Source organism: Ambystoma mexicanum, chromosome 1q (assembly GCF_040938575.1).
Source record: "Ambystoma mexicanum isolate Mex_15411 chromosome 1q, UKY_AmexF1_1, whole genome shotgun sequence".
Classification (NCBI taxonomy): Eukaryota; Metazoa; Chordata; class Amphibia; order Caudata; family Ambystomatidae; genus Ambystoma; species Ambystoma mexicanum.
In genome coordinates this window covers 1,289,412,383-1,289,426,835 of record NC_090922.1, presented here as the reverse complement: position 1 = coordinate 1,289,426,835, position 14,453 = coordinate 1,289,412,383, and the positions used below count along the sequence as shown (strand labels likewise).

The window sequence follows — 14,453 nt, the reverse complement described above, 5'->3', positions numbered from 1 at the left end:
TTGTGCCTTGCAATTATTCCTTAAAATAGCATCCTTAATCCCAGACCAACCTAGAATCCTCTGTATTTTGCACACAAAACTGTTTCTCCAACATCTCCCGACTCTGCAACCCTGCCCTGTCTCTGAGGTAGCAGGATTGAATCTTAATACAAGCCGGCGTCCATTTTCCCATTATGGCCGTCCTAGCAATGTTATATTTTCCTCTATATGTCTCATCTACCTTGCGTGACTTTGTATTTACATTTATTGGTCAGCAAGTTACTTTACCTTCTTTGCATATATGGTTACTTTATAATTTCGTCCATGCTTCTCTTGTCGCTTCGGTTACACCATCACTCTTAAGTATATTCATATCCTTTCAGTATAGCTTCGTATATCTGCTTCATGACATCTCCCTGCCCCCATCACATTTCATCCAGCGCTCCATGATGTCCACTGGTGCGTGGTGACATCCCTACACTCTTTCAGTGTGAGGGTACATTCTGTATGGTTGTCGGAGTACATATCTTTCGTACACTCGATGCGGTATAGGGACAACACATGGTGTCCCATATAAGGCTCTTCTCGTGCTGTTCCAATATGACAGGGTTGAGGGGGCGGGACCTAGGGAAAACACATCCATCTGCTCCTCTACATTGGCAATAATCCCCCGCTCTTTGACGTCTGGTGGACCGTCTGGGTGTCAACTGCATGACGAAAGTGATCCTTGAAGTTCTGATTCAGAGTCTGAGCTGTGGGATGGCATCAAATGGACATATAGTGACAAGGTATTGTGCCAGTCTTATCTGAGCCAAGACTTGACCCCCCCAAGCAGGGTCTCTATATTTATTCAGGATTAATCATAGCATCAACAGTAATTCTCATAATTAACTGGTAGATCACAATCCAGGCTCAAAGCCAAAGATCTTACCCAGACCGCAAAAGCTCACTTGCTTTTAGCTTGCCGGTTCCGTTGCAACTGCCACCTCCAGTAGTTCAATAACCTGTGTCCGCTCCTCAGACCCTGCTCTTCAACGCACCAACCGGATAACTCTCAATGTTATCTTCATTGCTCTGGATCCTGCGAAGAGCGAGAATGCCTGGTTAAGGCTGCTAATGTTTTGGATATGTGTATGGAAAAACAAGACCCCTAGTCTGACCCATGTTTTCATGCAAGATACAGTGCATTTGGATAATGGCATGTGTAGGAGCTGGCCACTTGTCTTCTCCTCACCCACCCCCACCCATGAACTGCTGTCTTCTCCTCACCCGTACCTACCCTTGCACCACTTTGCCTTCATTTCACCCACACCTCCATAGGACCCACTTGCTCCTTTGGTACTAATGATTTACACCCACCTCTACCCTTTTGATGCCCCACATACCACACATGTCCAGCTCTCGTTGTGTGGCTCTAAGGAGTAAGAGTTTAGGTACCTCTTTGGCCGATCATGCCAGGCTGAGGAAGTGACTATTAATATGTGTAAACACTGCCCGGCCGATATGGTCCACACATTGTTCAAACATTTGGTCCCTTCTGAGCAGTACAACCAGTGGTGCAAGTGAGTGACCTTTGTTGAATCGAACAATGCAGGATTTCACAGTCTTTTCAGGATTGCCTTTGTGAAATCAAAGTTGAGGACTACCACACCGAGCTTTGCAAGAAAATAAAAACATTCTTGCTGATGCAAAGGTGGAACTCCTGCTCCTCTCTGCCATTTCCCTCTTGCCCCATACTGCTCCCCTTTCTCCCTGAGACCGGTGGCAACTGTCAACCTACCCCCAGGCCCATCGCACCTGCTGACTCTGATTGTTGCTTCATTTACCCTCCTTCAATTAAAAAGTGCAGGCAACTCTTTGCTTTTCTACTTTACCAGACTATGTTGTGCTCTTTCTCATGCGATCAAAGTTTGCCAGCAGCTGTAATAAATACTTTTTAATATACTGGATTTATTGGGTGAGCTGAGGAACATAACATCACATAATGGCACATCAGAATCTTGCCTGGGCTTTAAGCATATATGAGAACAAAGAGGGATAGAGGGTGCACACTCACAGATTTAGGAATGAGAGGTAACAAACTTTAAGGAACAAATAACAATGACTCCTGGGTGCGGGGGAGGAAAAGTGGCCCTGGCACAGGGCTACCTAGATATACAAAGAAAGAGGAAAGAGGATCCAAACTGGAACCCTCCCGTCCTCTGCACACCGTAGTGATGCGTCAATACGACGCCTTAATGTCAATTCAAGAAAATTGTAATGGGTATCAACATTGCATACCTTTTAATGGAAAAGAGCACATTTAATTAAAACTAATAATGCAGTCCATTCTTTAAATATAGAAAACAAGTGTGTTTTATTCCAAACGCAAAAGACAGAGAAACTTCAGTTCATTTCATTGAGGGCGGCTGATGCGTTTTGAGAAGTATATTCTCTTCTTCATGGGCCAGAGTTCATGTATAAGAACTAAATGTAAAAAATGTAGAGAAAATCAAGAAAAGAACAATCAGGATAGTGTTGCTACACAGTCGCTTCCACAACCTATATAGTCTTTATCATCATACAGTCGAATTCTGCCAGAAAAATGACACACACAGTGTCTCCACAATCATATTGTCAGCAACGGAAATATATTTGAATTAAAATAAGACAATTTTGGATTGAGATATATCCAAAGCCACAGGCAACCATAATCAAAAATAGCCAAATGGTCAATTCAAAGAGGGAGGTTCAGTGAGAATGAATTTTCTTAAAAAAGGCGGAAAGATGCTCACCGTTCCTCAAAAAGTCCTTTATGTTAGTGCATTTAGAGGTGACTCTGTGAGAACAGAGGGTTCAATTGGACGGTGAATCCTGAAGTGGTTCAGCGTGAAGCGGATGTCCAATGGGCTGCAATAGATAATGTGAGTGATCTATTGTCAGTACAGTGTCACTGAGTGATAGCTCAGATGGTCTAAATTAAAAGGACAAGATTTAAAATACAAGCACTCACCCTGGCGAGGTGAATGTCCGCCTACGGTCGTCTTGTAAAATGGGCGCCGTGGACGGCGTGTGATCATAAATCGAGTGCTGGTTAGAGCACAGTGGCAGGACCTGTGGGGAACCCAATGGTGCTGCGTGTTAGATTGTGAGCGAGCGCGTATATACAAAACAATGAGTTGATCGTTAACACTGTAAGAGCAATGAAAATTACTATCAGTCCAGCGAAGTGCGATCTTCAAAGCATGCAACCTATACCCGGCGTGCAGTTATCCCGTGTGTATCACGCAGCTCAGTCATGGGTGCGCGTTCGTTAGTGGAGATTGTTGCTAGGAGAGAGACGCTTCCCGCGAAGAAAAAAGAAAAGAAAAGAAAAGACCCTCATGCATGCATTAGATAGTCCGTATAGTGCGTGGCGCATCGAAATAGATGACGGACTTACGGATGACGGACAAACTCTATGCTCAATTTATTTGAGAATATGGTGATGAAGGATCTCAAGAGGATTAATTATCAGAAAACCACACCAAGCAATGTGAAAAGATGCCAACTTGAACACATTGAAGCGTTAGCCAAAGATGAAGAAATAACCATCAAACCGGCAGACAAAGGAGGTGCAATCGTTATAATGGACACAAAAGACTACACAACCAAATGTCTTACCCTCCTTAACGATGACAACACCTACACCAAATTGGATGGAGACCCCATAAACAAAATCAAGATACTGATTAACAACACCATTGAAGAAGCAGTGGACCACAACTGGATCAATATGAAGACAGGTGAATTTTTACTTAACCAACATCCCATCACTCCGGTATTTTACAGTCTCCCGAAGATCCACAAGAACCCCACCAACCCTCCATTGAGACCCATAGTAGCTGGATCTGATAGCATTTTCGATCCCCTAGCTATCTATGTGGACAGATCACTTCAAAAACTTGTCTAAGATACTCCCACATATCTGAGAGATACAACCGACTTTCTAAACTGTATTCAAGAGATCACAGCTTTGAGTGCTGACTGTATAATCTTCACTATGGATGTGTGTAGCTTGTACACATCTATCCTCCACGATGAAGGCATCAGAGGAGTCCAATATTTAATCTGCAATAGCTCTAACACCACAGGTAACAAGAATTTGATTTTGAAGTTTTTGGACATTATACTCTACTATAGCTATTTTATATTGAAGGGGAAATTTTTCCTACAGACAACTGGCACCTCGATGGGCTCCTCTATGGCCTCAGTTTACGCCAACCATTTATGTACAGACTGGAACACCAACATGTACTGGATCACCCTGAGTGGTCATACAAGATCCTAATATGGAAACGATATAGCGATGACATTTTCAATATCTGGTGCGGGACACGCAATGAACTGGACTCTTTCTTCAATTACATGAACACCATCCACGATAACATAAAATTTACCATGGAGGTAGGATCACCTCATCTACACTTTTTGGATGTGGACATGGAAATTAAGGAAAACTGCATTAACACCACTGTTTACCATAAACCGACCGAGGCAAATAATTTGTTGCATTTCACAAGTCATCACCCAAAATCAATGTTGAAGAGTCTACCATACAGCCAAATTTTGAGATTGAAATGCATAATTTCAGATCCTGTAGGCCTGGACAAAGAAATCAGCAGATTATTTGAGAAATTTGAAGCCAGCGGATACCCAGAGACAATCCTAGACGGAGCCAAAGAAAGATCAGAACTCATCAGTAAAGAACAGCTCCTTGTCCCTAAAATAAAAACCAAGGAAACACCATTACTGCATATTCCTAAATATTCCAGACAGAGTTTCCAAATAGGAAAAACCATCAGAAAACATTGGAACATTCTCCACAATTATCAGACACTCAAAAAACTTTTCCCCAAAGCACCCATGATTGCCTTCAGACGTGGCAAGAATCTCAGAGAAAAACTCGTCAGAGCAGAAATACCTCCTAAGGAGAAACAAATGCTTTTACAAACCAAAAAAAAGGGAACTTTCCCCTGCCTCTGTTGCTCACATTGCACAACGTCACCAAAGATGACCATATCATTCATCCATACACAGGCAAAAAGATCAAACTACGGCACTATACCACATGTATGTCCACTGGAGTGATCTATGCGATCAAATGCCCGTGTGGCAAACTCTATGTGGGGCAAACTACAAGATCCGCTAAAGAAAGACTTACAGAGCACAAATCGAACATCAGGTGCAAAAACATGAAATCACCCCTCTCGAGACACTTTATGGAGAACAACCACACTGTGGCTCAGATTAAATTTCAAGTCCTAGAAGTAGTTAAAAAACCCTATAGGGGTGGTGACTGCCAATCAATACTTTCCCGTAGAGAGAAAAACTGGATTCATGCATTAAACACACTACTCCCTAGGGGTCTTATCGATTAATTTTCTTTAAAATGTTTCATCTGAAGAGGTTTTCACGTCTAATTTCTCCTCTTTTTCAATCAGGATCTGTATTTGTATAGTCTACCTCTGCCCAATTCACATTATAAGTATTTGCACTTTAATACTGTCTAGAAACCTCATTAGGTTATCTAATAATGTATGTAATCGTATAGACAGTGATTGCCCAGCTGTCTCTGAATACCTGAATACATGAACTACATCACTATGTGGAAACTGTCTACACAATATAGTTGGATCTGTCATATCAGCCACATAATCTCTCTGTACACCTTGTAAATGCAAAGCCACCCAACCTGAACCTCTTTATTTGAATCTCTCTCAATAGGTGATCGATCTATATTGAATATTGTCAAATTCAGATCTCCTCCTGTACCGTGTACCTATTATCTGTATGGGATATATTTTCAAACATGGCCGCCGGGTTGCACAAGTTCTTAACGTGAAATCCACCGTAAATCCGTCATCTATTTCAATGCGCCGCGCACTGTACGGACTACCTAATGCATGCATGAGGGTCTTTTCGGCTTCGAGAGAAGCGTCTCTCTCCTAGCAACAATCTCCACTAACGAATGCGCACCCACGACCGAGCAGCGTGATACACACGAGATAACTGCACGTCGGGTATAGGTTGCATGCTTTGAAGATCGCACTTCGCTGGACTGATAGTAAGTTCCATTGCTCTTACAGTGTTAACGATCAATTCATTGTTTTGTATATATGCGCTCGCTCACAATCTAACACGCAGCACCATTGGGTTCCCCACAGGTCCTGCCACTGTGCTCTAACCAGCACTCGATTTATGATCACATGCTGTCCACGGCGCCCATTTTACAAGACTCAGACGACCGTAGGCAGACATTCACCTCGCCAGGGTGAGTGCTTGTATTTTAAATCTTGTCCTTTTAATTTGAGACAAACTGAGCTATCACTCAGTGACACTGTACTGACAATAGTTCACTCACATTATCTATTGCAGCCCATTGGACATCCGCTTCACGCTGAACCACTTCAGTATTCACCGTCCAATTGAACCCTCTGTTCTCACAAAGTGCCCTCTAAATGCACTAACATAAAGGACTTTTTGAGGAACGGTGAGCATTTTTCCGCCTTTTTTAAGAACATTCATTCTCACTGAACCTCCCTCTTTGAATTGACCATTTGGCTATTTTTGATTCTGGTTGCCTGTGGCTTTGGATATATCTCAATCCAAAATGGTGTTATTTTAATTGAAATATGTTTCCGTTGCTGACAATATGATTGTGGAGACACTGTGTGTGTCATTTTTCTGGCAGAATTCGACTGTATGATGATAAAGACTATATAGGTTGTGGAAGCTACTGTGTAGCAACACTATCCTGATTGTTCTTTTCTTGATTTTCTCTACATTTTTTACATTTAGTTCTCATAAATGAACTCTGGCTCATGAAGAAGAGAATATACTTCTCGAAACGCATCAGCCGCCCTCAATGAAATGAACTGAAGTTTCTCTGTCTTTTGCATTTGGAATAAAACACACTTGTTTTCTATATTTAAAGAATGGCCTGCATTATTAGTTTTAATTAAATTTGTTCCTTTCCATTAAAATTTATGCAATGTTGATATCCATTACAATTTTCTTGAATTGACATTAAGGCGTCGTATTGACGCATCACTACAGTGTGCAGGGGACGGGAGGGTTCCAGTTTGGATCCTCTTTCCTCTTTCTTTAAGCATATATGACCATTGTCCAGGCTGCTAAGACGTATGTTAGTTAATTGTGGTATTCCCACAGGTGGGCTAGGATGAAAGTGAGGTGTGAGCAGATGGAGGTGGGGCTTTAGCCAAAGCAAGGAATGCTGTTCAGTATTTTAATGTGATAATCTGTGTCTCCTGAATCAACTGCTGTTTGATGCAGTAGGTCTAGCCTGCATGTACTTTCCTCATGTTTAGAAATTGTTGGAACCCTTCCTTTTGTATTGTTTTGGGGCGCCCAATATGTCTGTTCCATGGTGAGTGCAGACAGTGGCTGTCTGTTCTTACAGGATCTGTTCTGCTCTGTTGTTGTCTAATGCGAGGCGGCTGGGGGGCATTTCATTGTACTGCATGAAGGACAGGCACGCCTCCATTTTTTCTAATGTATCTCCGATGATATGATCTTCCATCTGGCATGTACCTGCAGCTGTCAGCAATCTTTATGATATGGATAAAAATGCATATCCTCTAATTCAAGCCCACCTTGAAGAATATGACCTGTTAGGTTCTAGACTGTCCTGTTTTCAGGCCCACTATAGCACAGAATCAGCGTTTTTCGATTTAAAGTCTAGCCTGTCTCTAACCATGGATCAGGGACAGATCTATATGTTGCTTTGATTGGATTTGTCTGCAGCCTTTGACTTGGTGGATTTTAGAATATTGTTTGAGAGGACGCAATCTGAGGCTTTTTTTCAAAATAGGCAGCTGAAAGGATTTTATAATTTTTAACTGACAGAACTGTGATAATTTTTAATGGCGTAGTGGCAGCTGACACCGTGGAGTTGATATATGGTGTCCCACAGGGGTCCTGCCTCTCCCAACTCTTTTTAATATTCATATAAAGCCTTTTGTATGCTGGATGCTCCGTGGGTCTTTTACACTAACTACTCAGGTCATGCTAAAACTCTCAGGAGACTATACTGCCGTTGCTCTAATGATTAATACGATTTTTGATTTAATACATCATTGGATGGCACAAAATGGTCTGGTGCTCAATGAATCAAAAACAGAGTTGCTTATTGTAGGTAAACACCAAAGACTTGAAATATTGCTGTGTACATATAACGGTTTTATCGTATTTGGCTGCCAACTAGAGGTGATGCCTAAGGTTAAGACATTGGACCTCATTATGAGTATGCCGGTTTGGTAACAATGGTGCCGGTAAGCTACTGACACCGTTGGTACCAGACCAGCATACTCTGAGTTCTGCGAGCCGGTGCCGTTCCGCCCACCAGGTCTGACCTGGTGGGCGGAACGGCACCTGCTCGCAGACCTTGACGGATGCACCGGCACTGTTGCACACAGTGCCGGTGCATCCGTCCTCTCCATTCCTATTGAGTCCTATGGAACTCAAATGGGAATGGGGAGTCATTTTTAACGGCACCTGTCTATGGGGAATTACCGGGACCGCTGGGGCTGTAATGCCCCAGTAATTCCCCATTGCCAGGCGCCAGAATAAAAACAACTCTGGCAGCAGCCGTGCCGTTTTTACCGGCACGGCTACCACCAGGGTCATAATGAGGCCCATTATCTATGAAAGACCCGGTCAACTCTATATGTTTCACTACTGCATCCAATCTCAGATTACTGGCCAAGATTTGTCCATATATCTCTAGACTGCAAGTAATTCAGAACAATGCAGTGAGGATAGTAGCCTGTCTAAAGCGCTGTGTTCATAACACAGAGGCAAGACAGGCCTTACATTGGCTACCAGTCAGAGAGCGGATTAAGTTTAGGGGCCTCACAATTGTTTGTTCGGAAAGAGTCCCACCTATTTGAAGCAGAGATTGTCAAGGAAGCGACATGTGAGGAATCTTAGGTCTAGCCACTCAAACTCTCTGTGCCACGTTGCAAATTGGAGAGAAGGCAACCTGTCTTTTAACTTCCTTGCTTCCGATCTTTGGAATTGACTACCGTGTCACCTATTATTTGAGTCAACTGTAGTTGTGTATAAGAAGGCTTTGAAAACCTTCTTTTTTTACTTAGGTTCTGTAACTTTCTCTATTTTAGGTTTTTATACTTTTTAATGTTGGCTTTGTAATTTTACTTCCTTTGGATTTTAACTATTCCTGTGTGATAATTGTGGTTCTGGTTTTATGGATTCTTCATTATGTGTGTCTTTTCATATTGCATTTTATTCATTGAAACTCGTGGTTGTGCTTTGTAATTTTACTTCCTTTGGATTTTAACTATTCCTGTGTGATAAATGTGGTTCTGGTTTTATGGATTCTTCATTATGTGTGTCTTTTCATATTGCATTTTATTAATTGAAACTCGTGGTTGTGTTGTTTGGATTCTCCATTTTCGTATCTTTCACATGTATTGTAGTTCTGGTTTTACCTGTAGGTATTCTTTGATTCTTTTGTGTTATTTTGTGTAAGCGCCAGTTTGCTTGTGGGCCTAAGGGACTTGGTACATGTTTTAATGTAAATGTATATGTAATAGACATAAGATTCTGCATGACACTATATTTAACTTGGATAGACTTGTTTGCTTTTCCTGCACACAGGTAGACCATAGGACATTACTGTTGCTATGTTTACAGTACATTTAGGCATTAGTGAGATAGGATATACTGCTAGGTATTTTCCCATAATGCAGTGGGACAGGCTATGCTCGAATGCCCTTTCCCATAATCTGTATATAAATGCTGTGTACATAATTTTGTGTTTTGCAGCTCTCAGCTCAGAAATCCCAAAATGCATACCCCAGAGGCACACGCCACCTACCTGATACACAGGCTGTACAGTAAGAACAGACCATAGTATTTTAAATTGAGGTATGCTACCTGTATCTCTCTGGATGATTTGGACTACAACTCCCATGATCTCTCATCATTAACCATGCAGACTAGAGCTAAAGGTTGGAGATTCCTGATTAATGTAGTGACAAGGCAGCCCCTCCCTGATGCCAGGGTATGTTTTGATGGTTTCAGATATGCTATTACTTTCTATGAATGTTGTGGCCTAATTACACTGAGAAGCAGCATATTCTATTATTCTGCACTCCTAGATCTGCCAGTGGGAGCTACAATGTTCCTCTTGTCTTTAAATGGCAACTTTTCTGCTGTGTGCCCCAGAGCAAAGCTTCCTATAATTATGGAGTCAGTGGTTTTCCAACTTTTAATGTTGCATTGTACTCACACTACATGGAAATAAAGACCCATTCAAAAAGGGTTGTAGCCCATAATTGATACATTTTCAATTTTGTCTTGTAAATACGTGGAAATGTCTTGGCTGCTCTCCACCCTCAACTCCATCTGTGAGCAGCTGCCATACACACATTATGGAGTTGATTGGGGTCGCAGCAACCGTAATATCTTTAGGGGCAGGGGAGAGACAATGTTATTGATCGCTTTCATAGGACAACATAGTGAGGGTTCTGGTCTGATAGTGGCTGATGCCTGAGAGGAGGATCAAAGTCAATGACATCTGGTCCACAATCGTCCACTAACTACAGTCTTAACAAAGCCTTCAGCCAAAGGCTTTGGTAAGAGGGTTGAACACAACTTGTTCAAGCACTTTGGAGTAGTGCAGAAGGAGAGACACAGTGCCAGTTGGTTCTGGTCAGCCCTTGCTTTTTTAGGAAAGGGATGACAGTGGCTGTTTTGATAATAGAGGGAAAGCAAGCAGAATCGAAGGACAGGTTGAAGAGTTCAGTGAGGTGAGAGGCCACTAAAGGGGCAATCGGCTTGACTAGCTGAGGAGCAAGAGGGCCTGAAGGGGCACAAGAGGGTCTAGCCTTTATCAGAAGATACAGCACTTCTTCAGTATTTTTTTAAATTTTATTAGCTCTTTGGTTTACACAAGGAAAACCTTTGGCTATTTTTACAAAGAACAAAGGATAACAAAATAAACAGCAAAGAAAACTCAGATAAACAGATCAATCCAACAATTAATCCAATCATTAATCAAAATTTGGATAATGTTTTAGAAGACGAGACTGACTAACAGAGGAAAAAGAAAGAGCAAAAATAAAATATGTAAGAAACAATAAAAATTCCATATAAAACCAACAACAATTACATTTTAGAAACTACCATTCTAAAAGTATGCTAAAATATTAATAAAAATGTGTGTAGCTGCCAGACTTATTTCTTTTCTCTTTCTGTTCTTTTACGTTGCTTAGTGCTTGAAGCTGGGAAAGTCTGCTGTCTTTCAAATCCTTATCGCTGTTCCGAGATTTAAGTGTTCTCCCTCGATTTTCTCAAAGATGACCAAGACAGATTTTATGACCGCAAGGTTATTTGAAATCTTATCTCCTTCCAGCAAGTGGGACCACCAGAGATCAATTTCCTTGAATCTGTAGTCTTGCCAGAGTTCCCCTCTCACTGTTGGACATTCCAGCAACAAATGTTTCAGTGATTCCACTGTCATTACATTTTTATACAATCTACCGTCCTTTGGTTCTTCTCTCTCTCTCTCTCTTTCTGTAGTGATTTGTTCTAGTTGGCCAGAGGTTCAGGCATAGCTTTAAGAAACCCTGTCTCAAGAACCAGTTGGGAAAAAGAGTTAGATATTTTGGTGGCATATTCAATTTTCGCGGTACTGCCCAGAATTCTTCGTAGCCTTGATATTTATTAAGCTCTTCCAGTGTATCAATCCAATCTCTGGTATACATTTTTTTTCACTTGGTCTGTGTTGTTTAGTAGGGACTCTTCCGTCTCATTCAAGTTAAAGAGGATTATCTGGCATGTTTTGGCCCATTCAGTCAACATCGGTTCCGACTTCTCAGCCATTGCTTTTTTTATGGCTGCAAACCCCCCCATTGTTGCTGGTTCCAGGCATTTTCTGATGAAAGACATTATCTTCCACTCTACGATGACTTTCAGAGAAGATAGTGCCAACTCTCTTCGAATTATTTGAATTGGGAAGGATTTTGGTAATCCCAAAATAGTTCTCCAGAATTTCCCTTCTAGACGTGACCATAAGTTGATGTCCAAGAGAAACAAGGTTTGTGATCCATAGGTGAGGATTGCCACTACCTTTGCTCGATAGAAGTCTATCATAGGTTTCATGGAAAACTGACAGAATCACGCCAATAAGATCTTTGCTTGTCCTATTAGGTTTCTGAGTTTATTTCTTAGATCTTGACATCTTGGGGCTTTGTTTCTGTCGGTGTTAATGCAGACTCCCAGATACGTAATGGCTGTCACTTCCATTATCTTTTTGTTGGTTAAGTACCACTGAGGCGGTTTTGTCTTTTTCTTCTTTTTGGAGTTGGTGAAAGTCAAAATCCTGGATTTTTCCGGGTTGATGGTCATTTTGTTTTTGGCTACATATGCCTCTAAAGCTTTTAGCTGATGTTGAAGGCCTATTGGGGTCTGATCGATTAAAACTAAATCGTCCGCATAGATTAGTCTTCCAATTGCTGTATTCGCAAGTTTAGCAGGAAAAGTTATTTCATCTGCAAAGGCTTCTTCCATGTCGGAGGAGTACAGATTGTATAGTTCTGGAGCCCAGTGGCAGCCTTGTGGCAGCCTTGCTTGAGCCCAATTGTCATGGGAATTGTATCGGATAGGAGGCCGGCTTTATTTAGCTTCACTTTGATCGAATTGTTGGTATGTAACTCCTTTATGTTGTAGAGTAGAATTTCCCGACAATTCCATTTTTTAAAATTCCTCCACATCCTCTCTCTATCTACTGCTTCAAAAGCCTTTGATAGGTCGACGAAGGCTATGTAGAATTTCGCCTCTTTGTTAATCAGGGTTCAAGCTTTTAATAGATTTAGAATAAAGATGTTTAATGGGGTACTTTGTCCCTTTACGAACCCTGATTGCCAATCGTCCTTATGGCCTGTTTGCGTTGCCCATTTGGTCAATGATTTTAATAATATAGAGGCAAAGATTTTTCCTGCCACGTCCAGAAGGGCAATAGGCCTATAATTTTCTGGGTCTGTTCTTAGTCCCTTTTTGAAAATCGGCACCACAACGCCCGTTTTCCATGAATTTGGTATTTTCCCTGATGACAGGATGTATTTGAACAAATGGTGTAAGATTTTAGCCCATTCCGCTGGATCCTTTTTCAAACCTTTGTTCGTCAGACCCTCAGGTCCTGGTGCTCTTGAATTCTGTCATTTTTTAATCAGATCTTCTAAGGTCCCACTGTCTATATTCAGCAAGCTTTCTTCCATTTTTGCTGGGATCCATTCGTTTGTGAGAGGTCTTAATATCGGCTGTCTTTATTTATAATATGCTTGCCATTGTTTCTCTGTAACTGGATTTTCTGTTAGGGCGTCTTGAAGCATCTCATTAATATTTATCAGAGCCCACGTCTCTGTGGTGTTTCTCTTGCATATCGTGCTTAACATAACCTGAGAGTCGTGGTTTAGCATTGATTTCTTATGCATCTTTATCCAGTTGCGGAACGTTTGTTTTATTTTTCGTATTATATCGAATGTTTCAGTTGTTTTAGATGTTTCCTCATAATTCTTTTCTTCACAACCACGGCTTGATCGTATGTATGCCGATGTGACATTATTGGTTTTGTAATTCCGGACTTGATGGTAGTATGACATTTTTTTAGCAGTGGAACATAATCAATGACTTGCAGGGGTACCTGCGACTGTAGTTCATTTATCATTGTTGTCAGATTTCCGTTCAGCGTTGGTAGTTTCGCTGGATTCATTTTCATTCGAGTTTTCCCTGAGTTGATATCTAGCTTGAACAGATATATTTCCTTTTCCTTTTTCGGGAGAAAGCTTAAGCATGTGAGTTTGATCGCGTTGTGGTCACTTGCCTTAGTGGTTTTCACCTCGAGTTTTTGGATAAACGCTGACAAGTTGGATGAAATTGTCACGTAATCTAGAATGGCTTTTGATTTCTGGCCTCGCCACGTCGGTTTCCCCGGGATATCTCCCGGCGTGATTCCGTTTAGGATTATACAGTCTCTAGATTGGAGGGTAGACCTCCAATTGACTCCTCTTTTGTGTTTCGTAGTGGCCATTTTTGGTACATCTTCGAGTGCATTGTTGTTTTCGTCAAGACAAGTACAATTGAGGTCAACCACCAATATGATCCAAGGGTCGTTCCATTTGGCTTTCAGATCGTCGATAGCAGCTGCTACCTCCCTTGGAAGTGATTTATTTGCTTTTGCGCCTGGCACCCAATATATGTTCATCAGCACTACGTGCTGAGAGTAGTGATCGTCTAGGTATGCAGGTATTTCCACGACTAGGACTTGAATGTATGGGGACAAGTTCGAAGAATGGATCACATTCCAGTTTAGGTCCTTTTTTATCGCTATCAGCAAACCAGCCATTTGTCTTCCTCTTTCACCTTTCTTTGCTGGGTTTATGTTTACTGAATAAGCTTCAATCAGGGGA

At 41.6% G+C, this 14,453-nt stretch overlaps 1 long non-coding RNA gene across 1 annotated transcript in view; it reads right to left on the bottom strand.

The window, feature by feature from the left end:
• Positions 1-14,453, bottom strand: part of LOC138522224 (uncharacterized) — a 109,144-nt gene that overhangs the window by 78,987 nt on the left and 15,704 nt on the right. The window contains exon 2 of the long non-coding RNA XR_011283304.1: positions 911-1,060. This is a non-coding gene — a long non-coding RNA (uncharacterized lncRNA). The remainder of the gene's footprint in view (positions 1-910; positions 1,061-14,453) is intronic.